Source organism: Mustela putorius, unplaced genomic scaffold, assembly GCF_011764305.1.
Source record: "Mustela putorius furo isolate JIRA1106 unplaced genomic scaffold, ASM1176430v1.1 tig00003836_pilon_pilon_pilon, whole genome shotgun sequence".
Classification (NCBI taxonomy): Eukaryota; Metazoa; Chordata; class Mammalia; order Carnivora; family Mustelidae; genus Mustela; species Mustela putorius.
The window spans coordinates 25,590,662-25,601,709 of record NW_025421989.1 but is presented as its reverse complement, the minus strand read 5'-3'; positions in this window follow the sequence as shown (position 1 = coordinate 25,601,709).

The window sequence follows — 11,048 nt, the reverse complement described above, 5'->3', positions numbered from 1 at the left end:
TTATTAATGGCTTGGTATGTGTCTGGCACCATGTTAAGTATTTTGCACAAGTTATTTTGCAGGATTCTCATCACCTATGAGAGCAAATGCCTATTATCCCTTTTTTTGTCCCCAGACATGAGGTCACTTGGCTGGGGGGGAGGGGCGAGTAGTTAAATAACCTGTGGGAGGGGAAAGAGTGGGTGGTGAACCTGGATTCCAATTCAGTTCTGTTGAAATTCAAAGTCCTGTCCTTAAGTACGACCACCTGCTCTCCTGTTGACCACCATGCTTTTTCCTCATTAAAGACTGGATTTACTCTCTGAAGGAAAAGAACTCATTCACTTCACCACTACGTTTTCTTCATTGTTTTGCTGGATAATATTTGCAGATCTTCACCCCCACCCAAGAACATAAGCTTTGATTTGTTCGTTTTTCCAGGTCTTAAACACTATTTATACATAGTAGGAACCCAGCTAATGTATGTCAAATGGATATATTTGGCTGTGTTTGATACTGCATCTGGTGGTCGAAGTGAAAAACCATCAGTATGAAAACCAGTAATTCTGATTAGAATCAAAAGCTATTGCGAGTTCCTCCTCAAGGAGAAAAATAACTGAATAAATGAACTTAATTTAACATGTTAGCATAATAAAGTACATTATAATAAAATATCATGAATATTTTTCTTTAAACTTATTCACTAAGAAATAACTCATTACAAAAGAGAGTGGTTTCTCTTTTCCAGTGAGCCTTACTTTAATGCTATTTTGGGTGTTTGGAGCACTGTGCATGAAGCATAGGGAAGACACGTGTGTGCATGCACACACACACAGGGGAGTAGGCCCTGTTCTCTGCCAGCTTACTAGATTGTTGGGGAGGCCTAGCAAATAGCTAGGTGACAAGTGACAAAGTCCCTTATTAGGCAGCAACTTGGCAAAGTGGCACAAACAGAAACACAGTAATCAATGATTTCAGCTCAAGTATGACATGGGCTAAAAGTAGGTGGGTTAGGAGATGGTGGACAGTTGGGGAGCCCAGGGCAGATGCCAAAGAAAGTGATGGTTTAATTGACTTTTGAAGAGCAAGATAGGATTTGGGTAGACGGATAGGGGAGGGGTTTCATGCAAAGACGTCAGTGTGATGCCACAGGGAGTTCTGAGTCCATGGCTACACTGGGAGCTGCATGAATGCACGCACAGCAGTATGTTAGTTTGCTATGGCTAATGTACCAAATAGACACAAAATTAGGGACTTAAAATAGGACACACTTATTATCTTAGGGTCATGGAGGTCAAAAGTCCAGAATTATTCCCAATGGGCTAAAATCGAGGTGTTGGTAAGGCTGCGTTCCTTCTGGACGTTAGAGGGGAGAAATAGCTTGCTTACTCTTTACAGCTTCTAGAAGCTACCCACACACCACTGGAGCTCCTGGCTGTGCATCAAAGGCACCGCCGCCATCAACAGGACTTTGCCTACTCTGCCCTCCTCCTCCTCATTTCCCTTTTATGAGGGCCCTTATGATCCTATTAGGCCCACCTGGATAATTGAGGCTAATGTGCTCATCTCAAGATTCTTCAAGTAATCACATCTGCTAAGTTCCTTTTGCCTCGTATAGGAACATTCACAGGTTCCAGGAATCAAGATATGAATATTTGCCAGGGTAAGGTGGGGGCGTGGGCAGGATTCTGCCTACCACAGAAGGACCATTTTTTTTACCCTCTTGCTTTTCAGAAATTTATCTTTCTTATTAATTTTTATTTAAGATAAATAAGTCCATATTTGCTTATATGTAAAATAGTTGGTTTCCTTTACTGCCTGCTGTCATCCCGTATTTGTCCATATACATTAATCCATTTTTTTCTCATGCTCATTTTAGACATCCTTTTCTGGATTCTAATTCTATTTTTATCTTTCTTTTAACATGTTTCTTTTATTCATTATAAACATGGTATCAGCTCATTCTAGAAAATTTGAATAACAGGAAAGCAGAAAGTTGAAGTCCTTCATCTACAAATATTCAGGTAACGTTTTGAATGGATTTATTTCTGGGCTTTTCTCCATGTACTTTTTATAAATGGAAGTATGATTAACATACAGTGTTATATTAGTTTTAAGTATATGATATAATAAATCAACACTCATACAATGCTCAGTGCTCATCGAGATTCCATGTATTTTTTTGTTTTTCATTTCTCTGTTCACTGATCACATTATCTTTGAATAAAATATTGTATCTATGTTTGTTTCACTGACACTGTAACAGAGGTAGAAGTTCTAAAACTAGTGGATTCGTAATGTTTGCCTGGGGACAATCTGTTAGTTTCTCTTCCTTCCTCATACACTATTTGATAATGTCCAGTATTTTGTGGACATTTTTGTCTGTTGTAGAACATTGGGCCAATAGACTCAGGAAATTGTATTAACAGTAAGGTCTCTCTCTGAGGTTTTTTTTTTTTTTTTTTTTTTTTTGTCAGAGAGAGAGAGAGAGCACAGGCAGACAGAGTGGCAGGCAGAGGCAGAGGGAGAGGGAGAAGCAGGCTTCCTCCTGAGCAAGGAGCCCGATGTGGGACTCGATCCCAGGACGCTGGGATCATGACGTGAGCTGAAGGCAGCCGCTTAACCAACTGAGCCACCCAGGCGTCCCACTCTCTCTGAGTTTTAACTGTTAACCTAAAGTTTGACATTCAAGAAATATGATTTAGGGGGACGCCTGGGTGGCTCAGTTGGTTGAGCAGCTGCCTTCGGCTCAGGTCATGATCCCGGGGTCCTGGGATCGAGTCCCACATCGGGCTCCTTGCTCGGCAGAGAGCCTGCTTCTCCCTCTGCCTCTGCCTGCCTCTCTGTCTGCCTGTGCTCGCTCACTCTCTCTCCCTCTGTCTCTGACAAATAAATAAAATCTTTAAAAAAAAAAAAGAAATATGATTTAGATTATTTGCCTTTTTATATTGTACTTATCCATTCTGAAAATCACCCGCCAGACTTTCATTTACACACTTTAAATTCAAAGAAGTCCAACTAATATTTATTCAGCAAGAACTATTATACGAACATGAGGTTGACACAGTCCCTGTTTAAAGAGCTTATTTACATGGTGCAAAATCTAGCAAGCAATGCACACTACTGTGGTAAGACATGGGCAATGACTACTTAAGATATGTTGAATAATTTTCCTTTCAATTTATTCCAATTCAACATCTGTGGTACTTGCCCATATCTTGCTTTATTGATTTTCTTACTTTTTCACCCTCAGCCCCTATTAGAGGGCTATGACTAGAACCTTCTCTACTAAGCACAGTGAGAAGCAGGAAAGGGGTAAGGATAGGGTACCTTCAGTATGGACTTGAGTAATCAAGTCTGGCTTTGACCTTGATTTGGTCTTAATCTCAGTTGGTATGATGTCTGGCTAAGGCACATTTTGTACTGAAACCTCTCCCCTCCTTCTCACAGCACTTATTTCTGTCTTCCGGTGCCCAATGTCTTGCTGGGAACGGCTCCAATGGTGAAAAGAAAGTCTCTCAGGTAGAGATTCTCTCAACATCTCATTAGAGACCTTCAGGGAATACTTGTTAAAGTTGTTTTTATGATTGGGGCACCTGGATGGCTCAGTGGGTTAAAGCCTCTGTCTTCAGCTCAGGTCATGATCCCAGGGTCCTGGGATGGAGCCCCAAATCCGGCTCCCTGCTCAGCAGGGAGCCTACTCCCTCCCACCCCCCCCTGCCTGCCTCTCTGCCTACTTGTGATCTCTGTCAAATATATAAATAAAATCTTAAAAAAAGTTGTTTTTGTGATTTACTAACTTTGGGGCTTTAGGAAGATTGAAAAAAGTATAACTGGTTTATACAAATTTTTTTTATTTATTTCTTTTCAGTGTAACAGAATTCATTGTTTATGCACCACACCCAGTGCTCCATGCAATCCATGCCCTCTCCAATACCCACCACCTGGCTCCCCTGATCTCCCACCCCCGTCCCTTCAAAACCCTCAATTGTTTTTCAGAGTCCATAGTCTCTCATGGTTCACCTCCCCTTCCAATTTCCCTCAACTCCCTTCTCCTCTCCATCTCCCCATGTCCTCCATGCTATTTGTTATGCTCCACAAATAAGTGAAACCATATGATAATTGACTCTCTCTGCTTGACTTATTTCACTCAACATAATCTCTTCCAGTCCCATCCATGTTGCTACAAAAGTTGGGTATTCGTCCTTTCTGATGGAGGCATAATACTCCATAGTGTATATGGACCAGATCTTCCTTATCCATTCATCAGTTGAAGGGCATCTTGGTTCTTTCCACAGTTAATTTAAGGAATCTCCACACTGTTTTCCAAAGTGGCTGCACCAACTTGCATTCCCACCAACAGTGTAAGAGGGTTCCCCTTTCTCCACATCCTCTCCAACACACGTTGTTTCCTGTCTTGCTAATTTTGGCCATTCTAACTGGTGTAAGGTGGCATCTCAATGTGGTTTTAATTTGAATTTCCCTGATGGCTAGTGATGATGAACATTTTTTCATGTGTCTGATAGGTTTATACAAATTTTTGTTTGCAGGATATAATTCATTTTATTTCCTCTTGAAAAACAGAGGCAAAAGTGAAGTTTCAGGGTGAGTATTTCAGCTTAAATTACAAGGTGAGTTAGATATTTTGGGGGCTCCTATGCGGTGCAGTTAAGTGTCAGACTCTTGGCTTCCGTTCAGGTGGTGATTTCATGGTCATGTGATTGAGCCCCTCATTGCTGGCTCCCTGTGGAATACAGAGTCTGCTGAACTTTCTTTCTCCCTCTCCCTCTCTCCACTTAGCTCTTTCAAAACAAACAAACAAACAAATAAATAAATAAATAAATATTTTTTAAAAAGATATTTTGTGCTGGGGCACCATGCTGGCTCCGTCAGTAGACAGCATGACTCTCAGTCTCAGGGTAGTGAGTTCAAGCACCACCTTGGGTGTAGAGTGAGCTTACATTAAAAAGTATAAATCAGAAGTTGGGGGAAATTGGAAGGGGAGGTGAACCATGGGAGACTATGGACTCTGAATAATAATCTGAGGGTTTTGAAGGGGCGGGGGGTGTGAGGTTGGGGAACCAGGTGGTGGGTATTGGAGAGGGCACGGATTGCATGGAGCACTGGGTGTGGTGCAAAAATAATGATACTGTTATGCTGAAAATAAAAAATAACTTTTTAAAAAAGATATTTTGTACTGTCAGTATGGTCTAAAGAATGTTTGCTTTATCAGACTATTTTCTTAAGCAGGATAAAACTCAGCTGGAGGAAGAAGAAAAAGTAGACTTTGGGCTGTAGAAAGTCAGGAACCTGAATTGGCTTTCTGATAGCCTTGTTGGCTCCCCAATTCCAAACACACACATGTCTCGGGAGGTGGCGAGGCTTGAAAGATGACGATTTTTGTGGCAGATAGGACTATGGTAAGCCCTGAAAATGATTCCTGGGTCCTTTTTCTAATTTTTAATTTTTATTTTTTTAAAGATTTTATTGATTTATTTGAGAGAGAGAGAGAGAGAGAGAGAGAGAGAGAGAGAGTGCACAAGAAGGGGGAGAGGCAGAAGGAAAGGAAGAAGCAGGGAGCCCCACTTGGGGCTGGATCTCAGGAGCCCGAGATAATGACCTGAGCCAAAGGCAGACACTTAACCGACTGAGCCATCCAGGCACCCTAATTCCTGGATTCTATCTGTAAGGGACACTGTGGACCCAAAGGACTCATGCAGATGAGACAGTGGCCTCTTGCCACTGACCTGTGATAACCTTTGTCCACGGATGACGAATAGCCTACGACTTGAAGGTTACGAACTCCCACTTTAGCCTCCATCATTCCTTGGCATTGTACAACATGCCAGGACTGGGGAACAACCCTGAGAAGGACTGAAGAAGCCAGCAATGACTGAGGTGATATTTTCTGCCCCTATGGGAAAATGGAGGTTCGGATTCAGAGAAAGTGTTACTTATTACACACCTGTGTTTGTGACAAAGTTGAACTTCTAGTAATGAGACCTCAAATCCTCTGCCCTGTCCTAGGAAGGAACAACCTAAAGATAGAAACCCCCAACTCTGAAGTAACAGCATTATGAGAGGGACCACCGAGAAGTTAGGTTCAGTGCTTGTCCAGTGGACAGAAGCTTTGAGGAGGATGCAGTGGATAGGGAACTTCCCTCTTTCTCTTCCTGCCTTCTTTTCTTTCTTCCTTTAGTCTTTCTTTCTTTCCTTTTCTTTTCTTTCCTCCCTTCCTTTCTTTCCTTCCTTCCTTTCTTTTTCTTTTCATTTTTCTTTCTTCCTTTTCTTTTGAGAGAGCAAGAGTGTGAGCAGAGGAAGGGAAGGGGCAGAGGGAGAGAGAGTCTGAAACAGACTCCATGCTCAGCCAGGGCAGAGATCCAGGGCTCCATCTCACCACTCTGAGATGACCGGGACTGAAATCAAGAGTCAGAAACTTAACTGATCGAGCAACCTATTTTCAGCATAACAGTAGCTCTGTTTTTAATTTTTTGAGGAACCTTCATACAGTTTTCCAAAGTGGCTGCACCAACTTGCATTCCCACCAGTAGTGTAAGAGGGTTCCCCTTGCTCTGCATCCTCTCCAACATTTGTAGTTTCCTGCCTTGTCAATTTTTGCCATTCTAACTGATGTGAGGTGGTATCTCACTGTGGTTTTGGAACATAAGGAATAGCATGGAGGACATTAGGAGAAGGAAGGGAAAAATGAAGGGGGGAAATCAGAGAGGGAGATGAACCATGAGAGACTATGGACTCCAGAATACAAACTGAGGGTTTTGGGAGGCGGGGGTAAAGGGATAGGTGAGCCTAGTGATGGGTATTAAGGAGGGCACAGATTGTATGGAACACTAGGTGTTAGACGCAAAAAATGAATCATGGAATACTACATCAAAAACTAAAGACGTACTGTATGGTGACTAATAAAACACAATAAAAATTTTTTTTAAGAGTAAAACCATACAAAAAAAAAAAAAACCAGAAAGAGACTGAGAGGGATAAAGAGACAAAGGCTGTTGTTTCACACAGCATGAGCCATAGCTAGTATATCAGCTTTCATAGGTGGGGTCCCCAAACTCCAGCTGCTCCAGGGTAATGCAAAAGGAGCCAGGTAGTACCTAGATTTGCAGTGAGTTCTGTTGCAGGAGAGGAACTCCAAGTTTAAGGAACACAAATCTTTTATACTGTAGAGGGGAGGAAGACCCTGTATCTGTCTACCAAGCCTTTGTTCTATACTCACATCCTTGAAAAGATAGCCCAGCAAAAAGCGAGGCAGTGCCTCTCCTTGAAGACTTGCAGAAATATGAGACCCATGGGGCACTGACTCCCAATAGTGAATAGATTTGTTAGTGACTTGCTTTGTAGTCTTTCTAATTTAATTGACTTATGGTCAGAGAAAATAGTCTGCAAGGTACTTAGGCTTTGGAAACTGGTAAGGTTCATTTGGTGACCCAGTACATGACCCAATTTTTTAACTGCCTTATTTACAAAATATGTTATTAAGAAGAACATATATTTCCAAGCTCTTGGATATACAAATCTCTACAGGCCAATTAGATCAAAATTCTTCATTGTGTTGCTAAGATCTTTGATCCCCTTGCTGAATATTTTCTCCCTAATCTATGGATAATTGAAAGAGCTGTATTTAAATTTCCCACCATTATGGTATCAATTTCTCCTTTTTGTTCTTGTAATTCTATTAATTTTAACCCTACATATTTTGAGGTTATTTTGTTAGATTCATCCATCATTGGAATTTTATTATCTTTTTTAAACTGTTTTTATTAATTTTTAAAATTTATTTTCAGCATAACAGTATTCATTATTTTTGCACCACCCCCAATGCTCCATGCAATCCATGCCCTCTCCAATACCCACCACCTGGTTCCCCCACCCCTTCAAAACCCTCAGATTGTTTTTCAGAGTCCATAGTTTCTCATGGTTCATCTCCCCTTCCAATTTCCCTCAACTCCCTTCTCCTCTCTAACTCCCCTTGTCCTCCATGCTATTTGTTATGCTCCACAAATAAGTGAAACCATATGATAATTAACTCTCTCTGCTTGACTTATTTCACTCAGCATAATCTCTTCCAGTCCCGTCCATGTTGCTACAAGAGTTGGGTATTCATCCTTTCTGATGGAGGCATAATATTCCATAGTGTATATGGACCACATCTTCCTTATCCATTTGTCCGTTGAAGGGCATCTTGGTTCTTTCCACAGTTTGGTGACCATGGCCATTGCTGCTATAAACATTGGGGTACAGATGGCCCTTATTTTCACTACATCTGTATCTTTGGGGTAAATACCCAGTAGTGCAATTGCAGGGTCATAGGGAAGCTCTATTTTTAATTTCTTGAGGAATCTCCACACTGTTCTCCAAAGTGGCTGGACCAACTTGCATTCCCACCAACAGTGTAAGAGGGTTCCCCTTTCTCCACATCCCCTCCAACACATGTTGTTTCCTGTCTTGCTAATTTTGGCCATTCTAAGTGGTGTAAGTTGGTATCTTTTTTTTTTTTTAAAGATTTTATTTATTTATCAGAGAGGGGGGGTGGAGAGAGAGCACAGGCAGAGGCAGAGGGAGAAGCAGGCTCCCTGCCAAGCAAGGAGCCCGACGTGGGACTCGATCCCAGGACGCTGGGATCATGACCTGAGCCGAAGGCAGCTGCTTAACCAACTGAGCCACCCAGGCGTCCCGTAAGTTGGTATCTTAATGTGGTTTTAATTTGAATCTCCCTGATGGCTAGTGATGATGAACATTTTTTCATGTGTCTAATAGCCATTTTTATGTCTTCATTGGAGAAGTGTCTGTTCATATCTTCTGCCCATTTCTTGATATGATTGTCTGTTTTGTGTGTGTTATCTTTTTAGCAAAATTAATCTTTATCATTGCATACTAGCCTTTCCTGACCCTAAGAGTGCTTTGTTTTTAAAAATCTATTTGTCTGATACTAAGATAGACACTAGGTTTCTCCCCCTACCCCTGCCATCTTATAAGGTTTCTTTTGGTTAGCATATGCCTAAGATAACTGCTTCCATCTACTTTCAACCTCTGTATGTCTTTTTTTTAATTTATTTTTTTAACCTCTGTATGTCTTTGATGCTTTATAAGTGGCTCTTATAAAGAAGATATTTTGCATTATGTTTCTTATTCTGAATTTTATTTTCTTTAAAGATTTTATTTACTTATTTGACAGACATACATCACAAGTAGGCAGAGAGGCAGGCAGAGAGAGAGGAGGAAGCAGGCTCCCTGCTGAGCAGAGAGCCCAATGCAGGGCTTGATCCCAGGACCCTGGGATCATGACCTGAGCTGAAGGCAGAGGCTTTAAGTCCCTGAGACACCCAGGTGCCCCTTATTCTGAATTTTAAAACAATTGTTCTTTGTGTTGTAATATTTATTTTCTGCTTAAGATGGAGTCTTTGGAAATCATCTGTTTCCGTGAAATCATCCTGATCTTCAGAGGAAGATATCCTGGCCTGTGACTCATGTTTCTTGCAATACGGGCTACTTTTTTCAGCAGTGGCTACAGGGAAAGGATCAGAGGCTAGACCTCAGTCTGTGTTCAGTCAAATGAGTTCAGAAAGTCACTGGGTTGGGGGGGATAAACTCCCCACATTAAATCACTCCCCACCCCACCATGCTGTTGCTTCACTATGAAGCTTTCCCCTCCATAACTCTGTCCCCTGCAACTGTACAACATCTGGAGAATGCACCAGCCCCACAGGCTGGGGGTGAAGCAGAAAGGGGAGGGCTGGGGACCGGTCAGCCACACCTATCTTCCTCCCATTCTCAGCGCACTGCCCTAACTGCTGAGAAACCCCATACTGGGGATCTGAACCTCTGAACAGTTACTTAGACTCTTCTCTAGACCTTGATATTCTCTCTTGGAGAGCGATCTTGGTTGAGGGAGCCAGGTGTTCTAGTTCAGCAGCTTGGTTGATACTGAAGCTAGAAGTTGAAGTTATTTTTTCTGAATGAGTTTTATAATCACTGTATTTGTTCATGGTCTCCCTGCTGTTGAGAGTGTTGGAAATATTCAAACTGCTGTAAGGTATTTAAAGTGCTTGAAAGAATTAGTCATACCAAATTTCTTATGAAGACTTTAACCATTTGGGAAAACTTAATTAGGTCAGCATTTAATCTCTATGTGTTTTAGAAAAAATGACTTGCCTACTTTTTTTTTCACTAGACATATATGCTTGATGAACTGAACATTAAGGCCAAGTCCAAGTTGAGGTGATTTTCTACATACAAAAGTTTCTCAGGCTTTAAAGACTCCATTAACAAGTGGAAATACATTTAGTTGAATAAATACTGTAAAAGGTTAGAGGAGCTCAGTGACCAAAAATGCAAACTGAGGCAATAATAACAGACCATCATTTATCAGATTAGGAAAAAAATAAAGGCTTTGTCAGGTTTCTTATTTTGGGGAAGTGTGCAACAGACGAATGCTTGAAAGGAATCTTACATCGTGGAAGGAAAATACATTGGTGCAAAACTTTAGGAAATGATATGAAATAATTGTTCAGAGTGAAAAATGTTGATGATGCAATTTTGTTTCTGGAAATGTACCCTGAAGAAATAGTTCTAAATATAAATATAAATATAAATATAAATCTATATCTATATCTATATATAACAGAGATACTACTTAAAAATGTATCATTGTAGTTTAAATTTTTGTATAGATGTATCTGACTTTTTAAGCTGGTTTGATGTGTTTTTCTATGCATAAGGAAGGGGATGGAGAGCCAAAGCTGTTACAGCAGAAATGCAGAGACTAAAAAAAAAAATCCAGTCCTTAAGTTTTGACTCCTAAAATAGAATTTTTGAGTCGAGAAAAATTTTCAGTTGGTTTGATCATCATTAGGCCAACTGAAGTAAAAATCACACCATTCAAATACAAGAAAGAAAAACACATCGATATATTTTTTTAAGAGAAAAAAATTCAAAATTCTTGCAGTTCCTATTAGCGTATTATTTAGGTCAGGGTTCATTCACACAGCACAGGCTGCACTTGAACTAGTTCAAGCAGGAAGGAGTTACAGAATTGTTGAAAGGGTTGG